Source organism: Aptenodytes patagonicus, chromosome 17, assembly GCF_965638725.1.
Source record: "Aptenodytes patagonicus chromosome 17, bAptPat1.pri.cur, whole genome shotgun sequence".
NCBI classification, from domain to species: Eukaryota; Metazoa; Chordata; class Aves; order Sphenisciformes; family Spheniscidae; genus Aptenodytes; species Aptenodytes patagonicus.
The window spans coordinates 12,144,887-12,157,179 of NC_134965.1; the positions used below are offsets into that span (position 1 = coordinate 12,144,887).

At 41.1% G+C, this 12,293-nt stretch overlaps 1 protein-coding gene across 15 annotated transcripts in view; it reads right to left on the reverse strand.

The window, feature by feature from the left end:
* MSI2 (musashi RNA binding protein 2) overlaps positions 1-12,293 on the reverse strand; it is a 266,353-nt gene that overhangs the window by 209,737 nt on the left and 44,323 nt on the right. The window lies entirely within an intron of this gene.

Sequence of the window (12,293 nt, forward strand, 5' to 3'; positions counted from 1 at the left end):
CACAATTTTAATATTGATTTGACATACGCTTGTAAGCAGCCAAACAAAAACATTGAGAAAAGGCATACGCCTACCCACCACGAGAAGGGAGAAAAGACATACCTGAAAAGTAAAGAAAAGCAAACTTTTGTTCACTGCAAGACTGAATCCATTTAAATAACAAATACACTGCTAAATACATACTCCCCAGAACCTAAAGTCTTTTTAAAAAGTGTTCTTTTTATCACTGAAACCTTGGGGGAAATTTTAGAATTTCACTTCATCCTCATAAAGTAACAACTCCACCACATCGTAATACTTTTAAGATGATCGTATAGGGCTCTGCAGAGAACCAACAACAGATTTGAGATGTCCATTTGTACCACAAAACAACAGCATTATCAAATAAAACACACAAATTCTGTATAGCTGAATCTTTACTGTTAAGTTTATCTCTAGGTCTAAAAAATGCATCTTCCTTCACTGAATTTCCTGGTGCCTCCACCCACTCTAAATCCATTGTACACATACAGGATACAGATCAAAAGGCCATCCAGTGGGCTTGTCCAAAGCAACTGTCCCTCAGCAATTCAAGAGATCCATAAAAAGTTTCTGAAGTTTCAATGTTTTCAAATTGAAGTGATCCCTTTTCAGAATCCAAGGGAAGGATCTACCAAGGCAATCAACATCTCCCTAATGTCTTCATCATCGCAGACAGGACTGAAGAAGATGAGCACAAACACTGACCAAAGAAAGCCCCCTGCATGTTCCAAACCTGTCTTCTATTCCAGTCTGCTGAAGAACTACATTTGTTTTAATCTTTTTGTCAAAACAGAAACAAAACCAAAAAAACCCCAAACCAACCAACCAACAACAAAACCTTTCCAAGAATGCAGAAAGGCAGAAATCCAAACTCAGTTTAGCTCAAATCTCTGCTTTACTAAGGTCTGAACTAAGTACTTATTTGGGAAAAGCAGGGCTAATCTCTTTCCAAGGTCATTTCAAGGTTTTCATACCAGCGAGAGAAGAATTATTTACATGTGGCAATGCATCCTGTGTATTCAATCAGGAAGGTAAATATGGCTTTAATAAATAAAAAAAACCCAAAAGACAAATCCCTGCCTCAAAGTGCCTATTTCTGCAGTTAAATGGGAGTACAGGATGTCCATGTCCCAAGAAGGTGTTGTGCCAACATCCCTTAGAGCTACATCAAATATAATTTTCAAACCAATTAGCTCAAAAAGCATCAACACCAAAGCAATGCCTTCCACATTCTAATTACTAGGCCATCCTATTCAATTCTTAATGAGAGGAGAGACAAAGGCAGTATATGTATTCGGGTCTACTTCAAGAATTCTTTTTCTTTTAGCAAACAGATTCTCTTTTGTTCTGGTTAAACACCAATTACTCCGTTCTCTCTAACATGCAAATCAGCTGAAAATAGGGCATGATGTATCTCGATCCTGCACCACTACAAGTTTGAATGAAGGGGGAAAATAAAGCAACCCTCCAGGGGCTTTCAATTCCAAGTACTTTGTACTCTGATAAAGCTCTTTTCAAAGAGCTTTTTGTATTATCTACAGCAGTTCCCATAAGCAGCGATTTTGCCATTATGCCAAAAGAAATAGCACATTTAAGGTGTACAATATAAGCAAGGAAAGTAAAAGTAGCCAACAAAGCTGTTTACATGTAGCTTTTAGTTGTTACGTCCCCACTGCAAACAGCAAAACTCGGAAGCATTATGAGCATTACTACACCTCGGGAAAGAGTTATAGCAGAAAGGAAAATAAATACAAAGAGATGGAGCCCAGCTTTACAATGCATTGCTTTGTACAACTTGGAGCATCGTGGAAGATGCTGCGCCGACAGCCCTGAAAAGGGGAGTCCCTTTTGGTCAGACTGTAGGCTCAACCACAGCCTTCGCTGCGCCGCCTCCTCGTCATAGCACCTGGCCTCGCCAGCATTAACCACTCTGCTTACGTTCGACCACAGAAGTTTTAAGATAAGTCTCTGCTATTTTGAAGTCCGTTCGTTTACCACAATCGTTGGCTTCCGCAGAGTTTGCACTGAACTGCTGATACCTTAAAGCCTCTGCTGGCAGCAGATGGAAGGCTTCGTCTTCTCCAGAGCTGTCGCTTCCAAACCCAACAACCATGCCCCGAGGGTCAGCCTGAAGATTTATTTTAGAAACCAAACCGGTAACTGTTTTCACACCTTTTGTCATTGCTCTAGTCATTTCTAATTGACAGTTTTTAAGTCTTGTCCTCTCTTTGTAAACACTTTAAGCAGTGTCAATAACAATTTAGGAACTGTTATATACACAGACATGCAAGCATTTCTATATGGAAAGATGCATTTTTAAAAATGGATGTTTGTAGATCCCTGTAAGATGACCTGAGCCTTAAGTTTGCAGTTGAGTTTAGGAGTGCAAACTGTGCCAGACAGCATCACTGAAGTGACCAGGGTATAATGGTTCAAACCTCTTCTCCTGCAAAACTTCACAGTCTCCATTTAGGGAGAAAAAGGGAAAAAGGATATCCGTTTTGTGTAACGCATAGCGCAGCGTGTATCACGGGGCAGTGATCGTACCAGATTCCCAGCTTAGGAGGAAGGGTTATAGGAACTTTTGAATCGAAACAACCTCCCTAGATTAAAAGTAAACTAGCGTGAGCAGTCTAGAGGGTGCCTGCCCTTGCTTAAAATGTCAGAAACATCCTAGAAATCAGAGGCAGAAGGCCAAAGCATCAGAGGAGGAAGCAGTGGCTTTAACAGATTATCCCACACTACGTCCTTTGTGGTGCGACTTGGTTACACAGAACACAACCACATAACTAAATTTAAAAATGCATTAAAAGGGGAAGAAACATGTCATAAAAAAGATTATTGAAGAGCAAACACACACAAAGCCAACTCATTCTGATCCACTTGGCCTGATTACTTCCCTCCGGCTGCTATGAGACACAAGGCAAGCCTCAAAAACTCCTGGCTTTCCTCACAAGTCCCTAGTGCACCTTTCCAAATATTAGATGGTGCAGTTTATCAAAAAAAGGCTGAGCACATACATACGGTAACATACTTGTAATAAAGTGTATCTACAGGTGTGTGTACGTGTATCGGAGAGAAATGAATCTACACAAAAAATTATGTACTGCCAGCCCTGTAGTCAACAAGAGGATACAGAATTTCTTGGCTAAGATCAGGATATCTAGTGTTTGCACTACAAAAATAATTTTGTAATTGAATATTCTATATAAAGTTGTAATTGAATTTACAGAATGTAGTATATATACTTAACAAATTACACACATGCTAATACATACACTATATACACACACACAAATCACCTCTGCTGTTTTTTTTATATAGATAGATAAAATACACAAAAATAGCTCATTTCAAGGACATGGACCCTAGAGTATTTCACATTTATAAATTCAGCCAAAAACCACAGCACATTAGTCTCTTCTGCCAAACTTTATAGACAATCTTCCAAAAAAGTTTTCATCTGTTTTGTTGGCCTTTAATATATTTTTGATTTATGTCATTTTGAAATTTTTTCCCTTCTGTAGCTTAAGAGAAAAAAGCATTCTTCTGATTCCAAATTCAGGATTTCTTTAAAGAGAAACCAAAAGTAATAAATCTAAAGTGTCATGCTGCTACTGTATCACAGGAGCGAGAAGTATTACAGCATGTGTTGACTATAGCTTCCAAGCAAAAAAATGTATTAAGTAACAGTATTTTCTTACATTACACATCCTTTTTCTTGCCTGAAGAGTGTATTTCTTCAAGTTTTCACACAGATGTTCTTCATACACCAATATTATACACATGCAGCAAGTTGCTAAAGCTCAGGCTCTCTCCCATCTCCTTCTTTCCACATAAACAAGTGGTAAAGCTTAGGGGCAAGATGTGGTAACCCTGACTTGGGAAGCACTAACAGCTATGCTCTTATCTGTTTCATGGTTGCCACAACCAAAACAAGCTCCCCAGCATGCTACTCTTTGTACGGTCTCTACCCCAAACTTACTGCAAGTTAAAGAGTCCAAGACAAAGCGTGGGAGAGCAATGGGGTACAATTACTACCTTTTAAACAGACTAAACTGGCATTAATGCTTTTACTTCTTACAAGTACCAAGAAAGCCAGTTTCTTATCGAAAATTATTATGCCAGTCCAAACCTGAACATGTATGTAGTAATATTATAAAGCTACCTTATCTTTCTGAATGGAGCACGCTGTGCTGCTATAAACAGATTTATTTGTCCAGTATATCAAGTGGGACAACCTCCTCGTTGAGAAAAGACTTGGGTCATAATGAGATGAAGACCTGACCAAGCACATAAGCAGCTCCAACAAAGTTAGTAGAACTACCCTGAGTTTAAAGCAAGGCATGCATTTAGACACTTCTGAGTCAGTGAATTCTCTGCAAACCACACCTTTTCCCATCCCCCCCCAAGCAAACAGGCTCTCTTAGCCACCTCTAGTCCTGGCAGCAGGGTAATATGGTCAAACGTTGAGTTGTACAGACTGCGTACAAGTATCAGAACTCAACTGTGTAAAAATCAGTTGCACTAACTATAATATTCTTCTTTGGGGGTCACTATGAAAGGGGAAGGAGAGTAGCCTGAGAGAAGCCTGAAAATGGAAGAAAAAATGAGCAATAAACCATGTAATGTAATAAAAATGGCAGTTAGTCTAGCGAGTACATAGATACCAGGCTTATTTCAGTTTACCACTGAGAACTAAGGATAACTGCAGGGCACTGTAAAATGTTCATTCCTTTGCGTTAATTGCTGTTAAGAGTCATGGTTTAGTATATTATACCAGCCTCAGCTTGCTTCAGTTCCTTATCCTATTTGCTTTGGCCAGGATACTTAAAAAAAGAAGAAAAAGGAGAAAATGCTTTTAATGATTATTCAAGGAGGTATGTGAAAAGGTATTACTAAGATGTTCTGCAAGACACAAGGACACTCCTAAAGGCATCTACTTTCACTCTGTAAGACATACAACCGACAACAGCTTTCACCTGCACACAGCAAAGTCGAGAAGAGTCATCTCCCACACACCACAGCTAAAGACGTTTCCACTGTCGGGCAAAAGATCCTCAAACAAGCTCTCATGGAAACACAAGCAAGCACACGTTTAAAAGCAGTGCCAGAAGAGCAGAGAGCACTGTGCCTGTGCCCTGTGGGACACACTTAAACATCGACAGTTTCCACTGCCCTTGAAAATGTGCACAAGCTTGTACATGCGTACCTACAAACAAGCAAAATGGCCAAGTTCACCCGTCACCCCTGGGGGCTAAGCACCACTGAGGGCAGCGGAAGGTTTGCCTCCCTGCCAGGAGCAAGGCTGCAGCTCCCCAGAAAGAGGGTAAGCTGCAGCCTTTGCGGCCCCACTATCCCTGCTGGGGGCTCATGAGACAAGCACTCCCCTCTCAGAAATGGCTTTGGAGAGCTACCAGCAAACTCCTTGACACAGATCCAGAATAAAGAAAGAAACAACGGCAATTAGGCCCCAAAATGAGTATTTGTATTTAAAAACAACAAACAAACAAGCCCACACAACAAGAAACCACGCACACACACAAAAACCCCATCTGGAAAATCAGATATAGACAGTGCTGATCATATCATCCCTGGCTTCCTACGTGACTGACACCAACAGAGTCTCTCCATGTGCCTGGAGAGGAAATAAATGACCTCCATGCCTCAGACGAGAAAACCTAGACACACAAATGCTAAGTAACCTGCTTTAAAAAAAGAAAAAAAAAAAGAAGAAAGCAGAGGCGAAAGCCAGATACATTTCAATCATGAGTTATTAATACCAAATACAATACATAAGAGCTGGCATGGCTGCTTCAAGACTGTGTTGCCAAACTCCACTAAGAGTCTCACTACCAAATAATTGAAAAACAAAGCTTTGTCATCTTCTCCTCTTTCTCTGAGGTTAGCCCCTTGGCACTAGCACACCTGCCTCCCTGGAGGGTACGGGTTTGGTGCGTGGTTTTATTTGCATCAGTTTTCAGCAGAACAGGAATCCTCTGACCACAGGTCAGGGCATACACATGGAATTGTGCCAGCGTGTAGCAATCCACTTCAGCACGCTGCCTACTGCTGAACTCATGGAAAGAAAAATAACTGACATTTTCAATACAACTTCATACCTATATTAATGTGCATAATTATACAGATTACTTAATAACTGCATTATAAATATATTTACCTACACACAAATCATTAAGACTCAGAAGAGCACTAAATAAAAAAGGTAAGTAAAAGCTTTTACAAAGCCATAAAAGTTAAGTCACAACTCCACACAGAAGTTTGCTATCTCAAGACTAGAATTACAATGCACATTCATTTCGTATCCTTTTATATGACTGATATCTCTAAACGCTTTATGATGTTAAATAACACACAGCTGCACAATTTAATGAGCAACAGCAACAGGGAAAAGCTGTATATGGAAGTAAAAAGAAAAGATAGGGAAGCATCTGATTTTCAAGTGAAAGTGAAATGAAACAGCAATGAAGCAAGCATTATACAGGGAAATTGTTCAAGATGGCAGGGTCTTCTAAGGTAAAAGCTCTGGAAGAACAGAGCAACAAAGGAAGCAGATTCACTCACTGGGTGGTTAAAAGCAAGAGGGTTTTTGAACTTCCAGTAAAGGATGACACCTTGGTTAAAGGACTGGATTCTGAAAAACAACAGTTTCAGACCCCGGCTTCATCACAGACCTCCTGGGTGACCTCAGACAAATTTCTTCACCTGTCCCTAGATTTCATCTCTCCCTTTTCTAGGGGAAAGTGATCTTGTTGATCCTTTTCCCCAAAACATTTCCTGCCCATTCTATTTACCTTCAAAATCTCTTCAGCTTTACAAGTAGACATATGGACAGCAAGGTCCCATGCCTGGCAGCTGATACATACCAGGCAAAAAGGGAATGAAAAGGCAGTATCTCTTAAGGGCAAAAATGAGCCTCAGGTTTCATCTTAGGGAGCTTTTTATGACAAACAGACTTTCAACAGAATATTCTACAAATAAATCAACAAGTAAATGGTGTCAGTGCTCAGCAGTATTACTGGACTAAATACGCATTAGGGGTCTCATTTACAGTATATAGCTCCTGCACTGCTTACGCCCTGCAAGGAGCTGGAAACTCTAGCATCCACCCTCTAAAGTTATTATTCAACAACAAACGAGTACTATATTTAGAACTTTTTCCATGAAGTAGCAGTATCCAAGGGCCATTGAGCCAAGAGGCATTCAAAGGTTAAACAAGTCTATCAGGCTCTCCTCCCACCCCCAAGTTTCTGTATGCAGGTTACACTTCAGTTCTCTTACACACGCATCTCAGTTTTATAAAATACCTTTGATCCAAGGAGTGAGATACTGCACCAAAAATTATCCTCTCTCATGCCTGTATCCAGATAGTGACCTTACGATTACAGGAGCACATATACACAATTACTTTGACTTAATTTAAAAGGCTTTGCTAGCAAAGATTAATTTAACACATTAAACAATCTAGAAAAACCCCATTAAAAAACCCTACTTTTCTCTCAGCTACTTCAGTCAACATTTCAGCTTCTCAAGCTGCTCTGAACAACACACATTCCTCATTCTTTGATTTTGTTCATATTTCAGGAAACAACTGTTAGATCATGTAGAGATTTAGATTTCATTCTCTGCAAGGAAGTGTGGCCTAGCTACAGAAACAAGCAGAGAACAACTCTTAGCTCCACTGGAGTTATATGTAGACTTCAGGAAATTAAAACTACCTCCAGCACCAGTCATCAGCAGGGTCTGAAAACTGGGACTTGCAGCTCCTTAACACAATACCCCATCACTTGAGCTAGAAGAACAGCATGACTACATTGCTGTAGGAGTATGCTGCTGTCCATGTATAGAAGCCATGTGGGAGGAAGGGGCATAATGCAACACACTTCACAAGTGTGTTACAAGGACAATTTCTCTGTGCATCATTCCTCTACCTCCCCCCTTCCTTCAAAAGGATAAGGCTTTGTTACTTTTCTTCCAGAGATGACACAAGGCTTGAACTGTGTTTGTAAAGCTCTTTTGCATCCTGCAATAACCAACATAAAGAGATCTAAAAGCTCAAGACAAATGCATGAAAGTGCAACAACAGCTGTGGTCTGCTAAACCGAAGTAACAGATAAACCAGTATGATCACGTTAATAAAAAAAAAAAATACCCACCTTGCTAAGCAGACCAAGCTAGAAAAACAGTCTTGACCAATCAGTAACGTCAGTGTCTTAAATTGTTGATTGTGTTTCCTCCCAGGCTCTTACGAAACATGACCAGAGAGGCTGGAAGACTCAGCATCCAAGGACAAAGAATCAGCAGGCATGTAAGCACCAATATTTGTGTAATGTATGTCATGTTCACAGCCACAATGAAATCATTGTCTTCCAAGGGGGTTGGTATGTTTGGAGCATTTGTTTGTTATTTCTAAAGATGCAGGAGGCAAAGCAGTTAAAAATAAAGAGGTCACTGCATGCAAAATTAATCTTTAACTGCCTACACTGCTTTAAATGACTCGTAAGGATCATAGTGCACTCCCCAAGCTGAGAGTACCTTTGTTAACAAACAACTCCTCAAGAGGTGGTAGACAGTAGACCACTAATAAAAGTCAGCTGGCAAGTTCTATCAGCTTTCTTTACTCCCAGAGGCTACTCTTTCATTGGTTTCATTTGGTGGGAGCTCTGCCCCCACACACTGCAGAGAGCACAAGGATGGGTGCACTCTAGGAGACCTTCTAAACACTGGCAGACAAGGCAAAGTCTTACTCAGTCTCACAGCCTTGCCTAAGCCCATGCTTAAAATGGAAGGAAGAGTTTTAAATTAATCTCATTCCTCCTGTGAGGAGGCAGCAGAGGATTCCCTTAAAAAGCAACCTGTGGCAACAAGAGTTGTTAAATGCTTAACATGATGTTATGCATGTATATGCATAATCCAACCCAGAAGAAAAGCAAGAAGAGGCACACAGCAGAGATGATGTTTCTTCCCCCTATAGCAATGGATGGTTGTTTAGTACTTGGCTATTGGCAAAGAAACTTCAGCATTAGTTACCAAGGTGCACCATAAAAAAAAATCTAACTTAAAAAAAGAATTAAAAAACTGAACCTACACTTGGCATCTCCAAAGAGGAGTCGCCCAGCTCAGATTCATGACCTGCAGTATAAATCCACAGTGGACAGTCTGGAGAACCCTCTTAAAGGGAGGTATTATAAATATATGTTAATATAAACACAGAAGCCTGCTTTTAGTCTAAGAGGCAATCCCTGGATGGCCTCTGGCAGTTTTGCCCAAGTCACAGTGCCACGTCTCAGCTTACCTATCTGAGAAACAGGAACAGCACCTTCCTATCTCCCAGCGCCTTCTGAAGATTCATGTTTCTAAAAGCACTTCCAAATCAGGACAACCCTCTTCATGTCACCTTCTCGAGCAGAAAGGGACAAAGCAGACAACTGCTGCAAAATTCGCCAATTCAAAGCAGCCTCATCACAGATGCAACAGTTGGAAACTGATTTTTCTGAGACAAGGACTAAAGATACAGCTACCCATTTTGTTCAATAAAAAGTGTCTAAACCATGTCAGCTGTATGTGAAGTGGCTTGCTGCACTCCAAACAACTGGCAGGGTAACAAACTGTCACCTAGGTGACAAAATAATGACCCTTCTGTGAAGCTCTTGCAGCGTCTCCTGGCCATAATTGGACACTGCTGTTCAAAATGCTAAGTGTGGGAGGGAATGAGATGGTACGATCATGGATTTGGAAAGGCTGCAAGCTAACCTTTGGCTCAGCAGACTAAAACGGACTGCTGTACGATGCTGTACTCAAGAGATCACAATGAGGGCGGTGGAGAGTCTTGCTACACCGGCAGGTCTGCAAAGTGCCGGGCAGAATCAGACGGCTCAAACAGGGCAGGTCTTGCCTCTACCAATTCTCAGTCACCAGCTCAGCCTCCTTCTAGATCAAAAGGTGATGCTACCCATTGACACACCTGCTATGGTTGTCATGAAAAGACAATGAAAGCATTGAACATGAGACACCGCTAAGTATTTTTCCCCACTCTGTAAAACACTCTTCATGTATTTAGCATCTTGTAAGCGTTATATCCATCTGGGAATGGCCTACATGAGCTCCACAACAACAGGAATGTTGTTCTGCAAGATCTCAGAAGCTATACAGGCCTATCTCTAAATGTAACAGCATGAAGGAGGGGGCTAGAGAATTTGAAGGAAGCAATAGAAGCCTTTGAACTCCACAAATTTTTAATTTTCCAGCATACAGTCCTCTAAAAACAGCATAGCTTTAGCTGGCATGACATTAACTACATTTATTTCCTTCTAAAGAATGAAGGGCTTTGCCAGTCCAGCAACAGCCTGAAGCTGCCATTGCAAGGAATAAAAGAGCAAGCATTCCCTAAATGCTCCTGCCTTGGGCAAGTAGGGGTGTATCTGGTATCAGCAGGTTGAACAAAATTGAGCTCTTCAAGAACTTGGAGGAAAAGTATTCAAGAAAGCAGAGACAGATATAGCTGACATATCCACACTCAAAAGACCAGTGTAGCTGAAACATAAGTTACAGCCCAGTCTGTGGTAGCAAAGGGTCTCACGCTTCTGGCCCCAAAGGCAGGCAATCAACAAGACAGAAGAAAGCTCTCTCAAGTTAATGGATTCTAATTCACAGTAAAACAAACAGCAGTACAGTTTTTGTTACCAAATGAGCCTTACACACACACACTCAGTTTTCCTCAGGAATAAGCAAGTTCAATCAAGAAATCAAGAGGCATTACTGTCCTCTGAAGTAGAGGCCATGGACTGCCAAAGCCAAGGAACGAGGCCACCACGTCTTGCACAGATAACCATTTGCAGATGAAAAGTCATTCCAAACCAGTCTTGCCTGGAAAGGGTTACAAACCATCTTGCTGTTGTTTGAGAGGCTGCACAGAATCAGCTTACCAGCTACCTATGACTTCCCTGATGCAATGAGAGGAGGAAAACAGTATACAGCTCACCTATTTGAAAGAATCAGGTTTAGTTACAGGCTTGCTGTACCAGCAGACTTGCTACAACTTCATATCAAGTATGTCTTCAGGTCAGGTCCGTTAGATTGGTTGTAACATTTTCAAGTGTTGAAATACATTTGCTAAAGCCATGTAATGCACAGACTTGAACCCCTACTTTCTACAAAACCAGCTCCCTTCCAGCAGCCGGTGCCTGAACTCGTCAGGCTGTCACACTTCATTAGAGTTAACTTAATAAGATAAGCAACCTGACCAAGCTGTCGTCATTACAGCCAAGTGGGCTAGGCATGCCATCCTCATCCGAGGAAGAGCAAGCTTTGAATGAGACACAAAATGAAAGCCTGAAAACACAAGTTTAGGTTCATTAACCTGGAATGCAGTGGAGCAACCATCCCACCGGACACGGCCTGCCCCAGAGAGTGCACGAAAGCCAAGTTTCAACCTGACCCTGGAGCACATGCTGGCCTTGAGCCAGCGGCAGTACATAGCCATGTTAAGTAAGAAGGAGATAGAGGGGAGGGAGGGAAGTGAAAAGTAGTAAAATAATACCAGACGATAAAATATTTTAGAATAAAAATGTCACTTTCTGTGGCTCCACTGAAGTAGCATGTCACAAGAAGTAGGGCCATTGCTTTCCACAACCCTTTGTTGCACATCACGAATCCATAGTAAATATTAGACACGCAAAGAAAAAGCATTGGCTTAGTGGAAACTCACTGCAGTTCAGACCAGGAAAGGCCCAGGAGAAGTCTGACTTAAGAAGAAAAAGTGAACCGAGTATACTAATTTCTGTTCCTCTTGGCTTACTCCTGTAGATCAGCTTCTAAACAGCCAGGAATAGTTTCCATTGTATTTCCCATAAATTCTGCTTTGATCATTCAGATAAACGTTTGTTGCCTTCCCCCTGAAACAAGAATAAACTTTTCCGTTCGTGCTCATACCAAACCCAAATGTCTGACAAATGAAAGCAAAGAACAGAAAATATTTACATACCCAGGAGTAGGTATGGCTCCTCGCAGCCATCGGGGTAATGCAGTAATAGGGGTTACATCAGAAGTTTAAGGAGGCAAGCTATAGCTTGAAATGAACCATAGCAGCCCAAAGTAACTCAAGATGAAATGGAAATCACCCTCTGACTAAGAGGTTTAACAAAGATTAAAATGGCAAAATAGAAAAAAAGCATTGCTCAGCTAATCTTGCAACTCTCTTCAAGTCCTATCACATCTGCACTGGCACATTTGCACATACCACTAGACAGGCT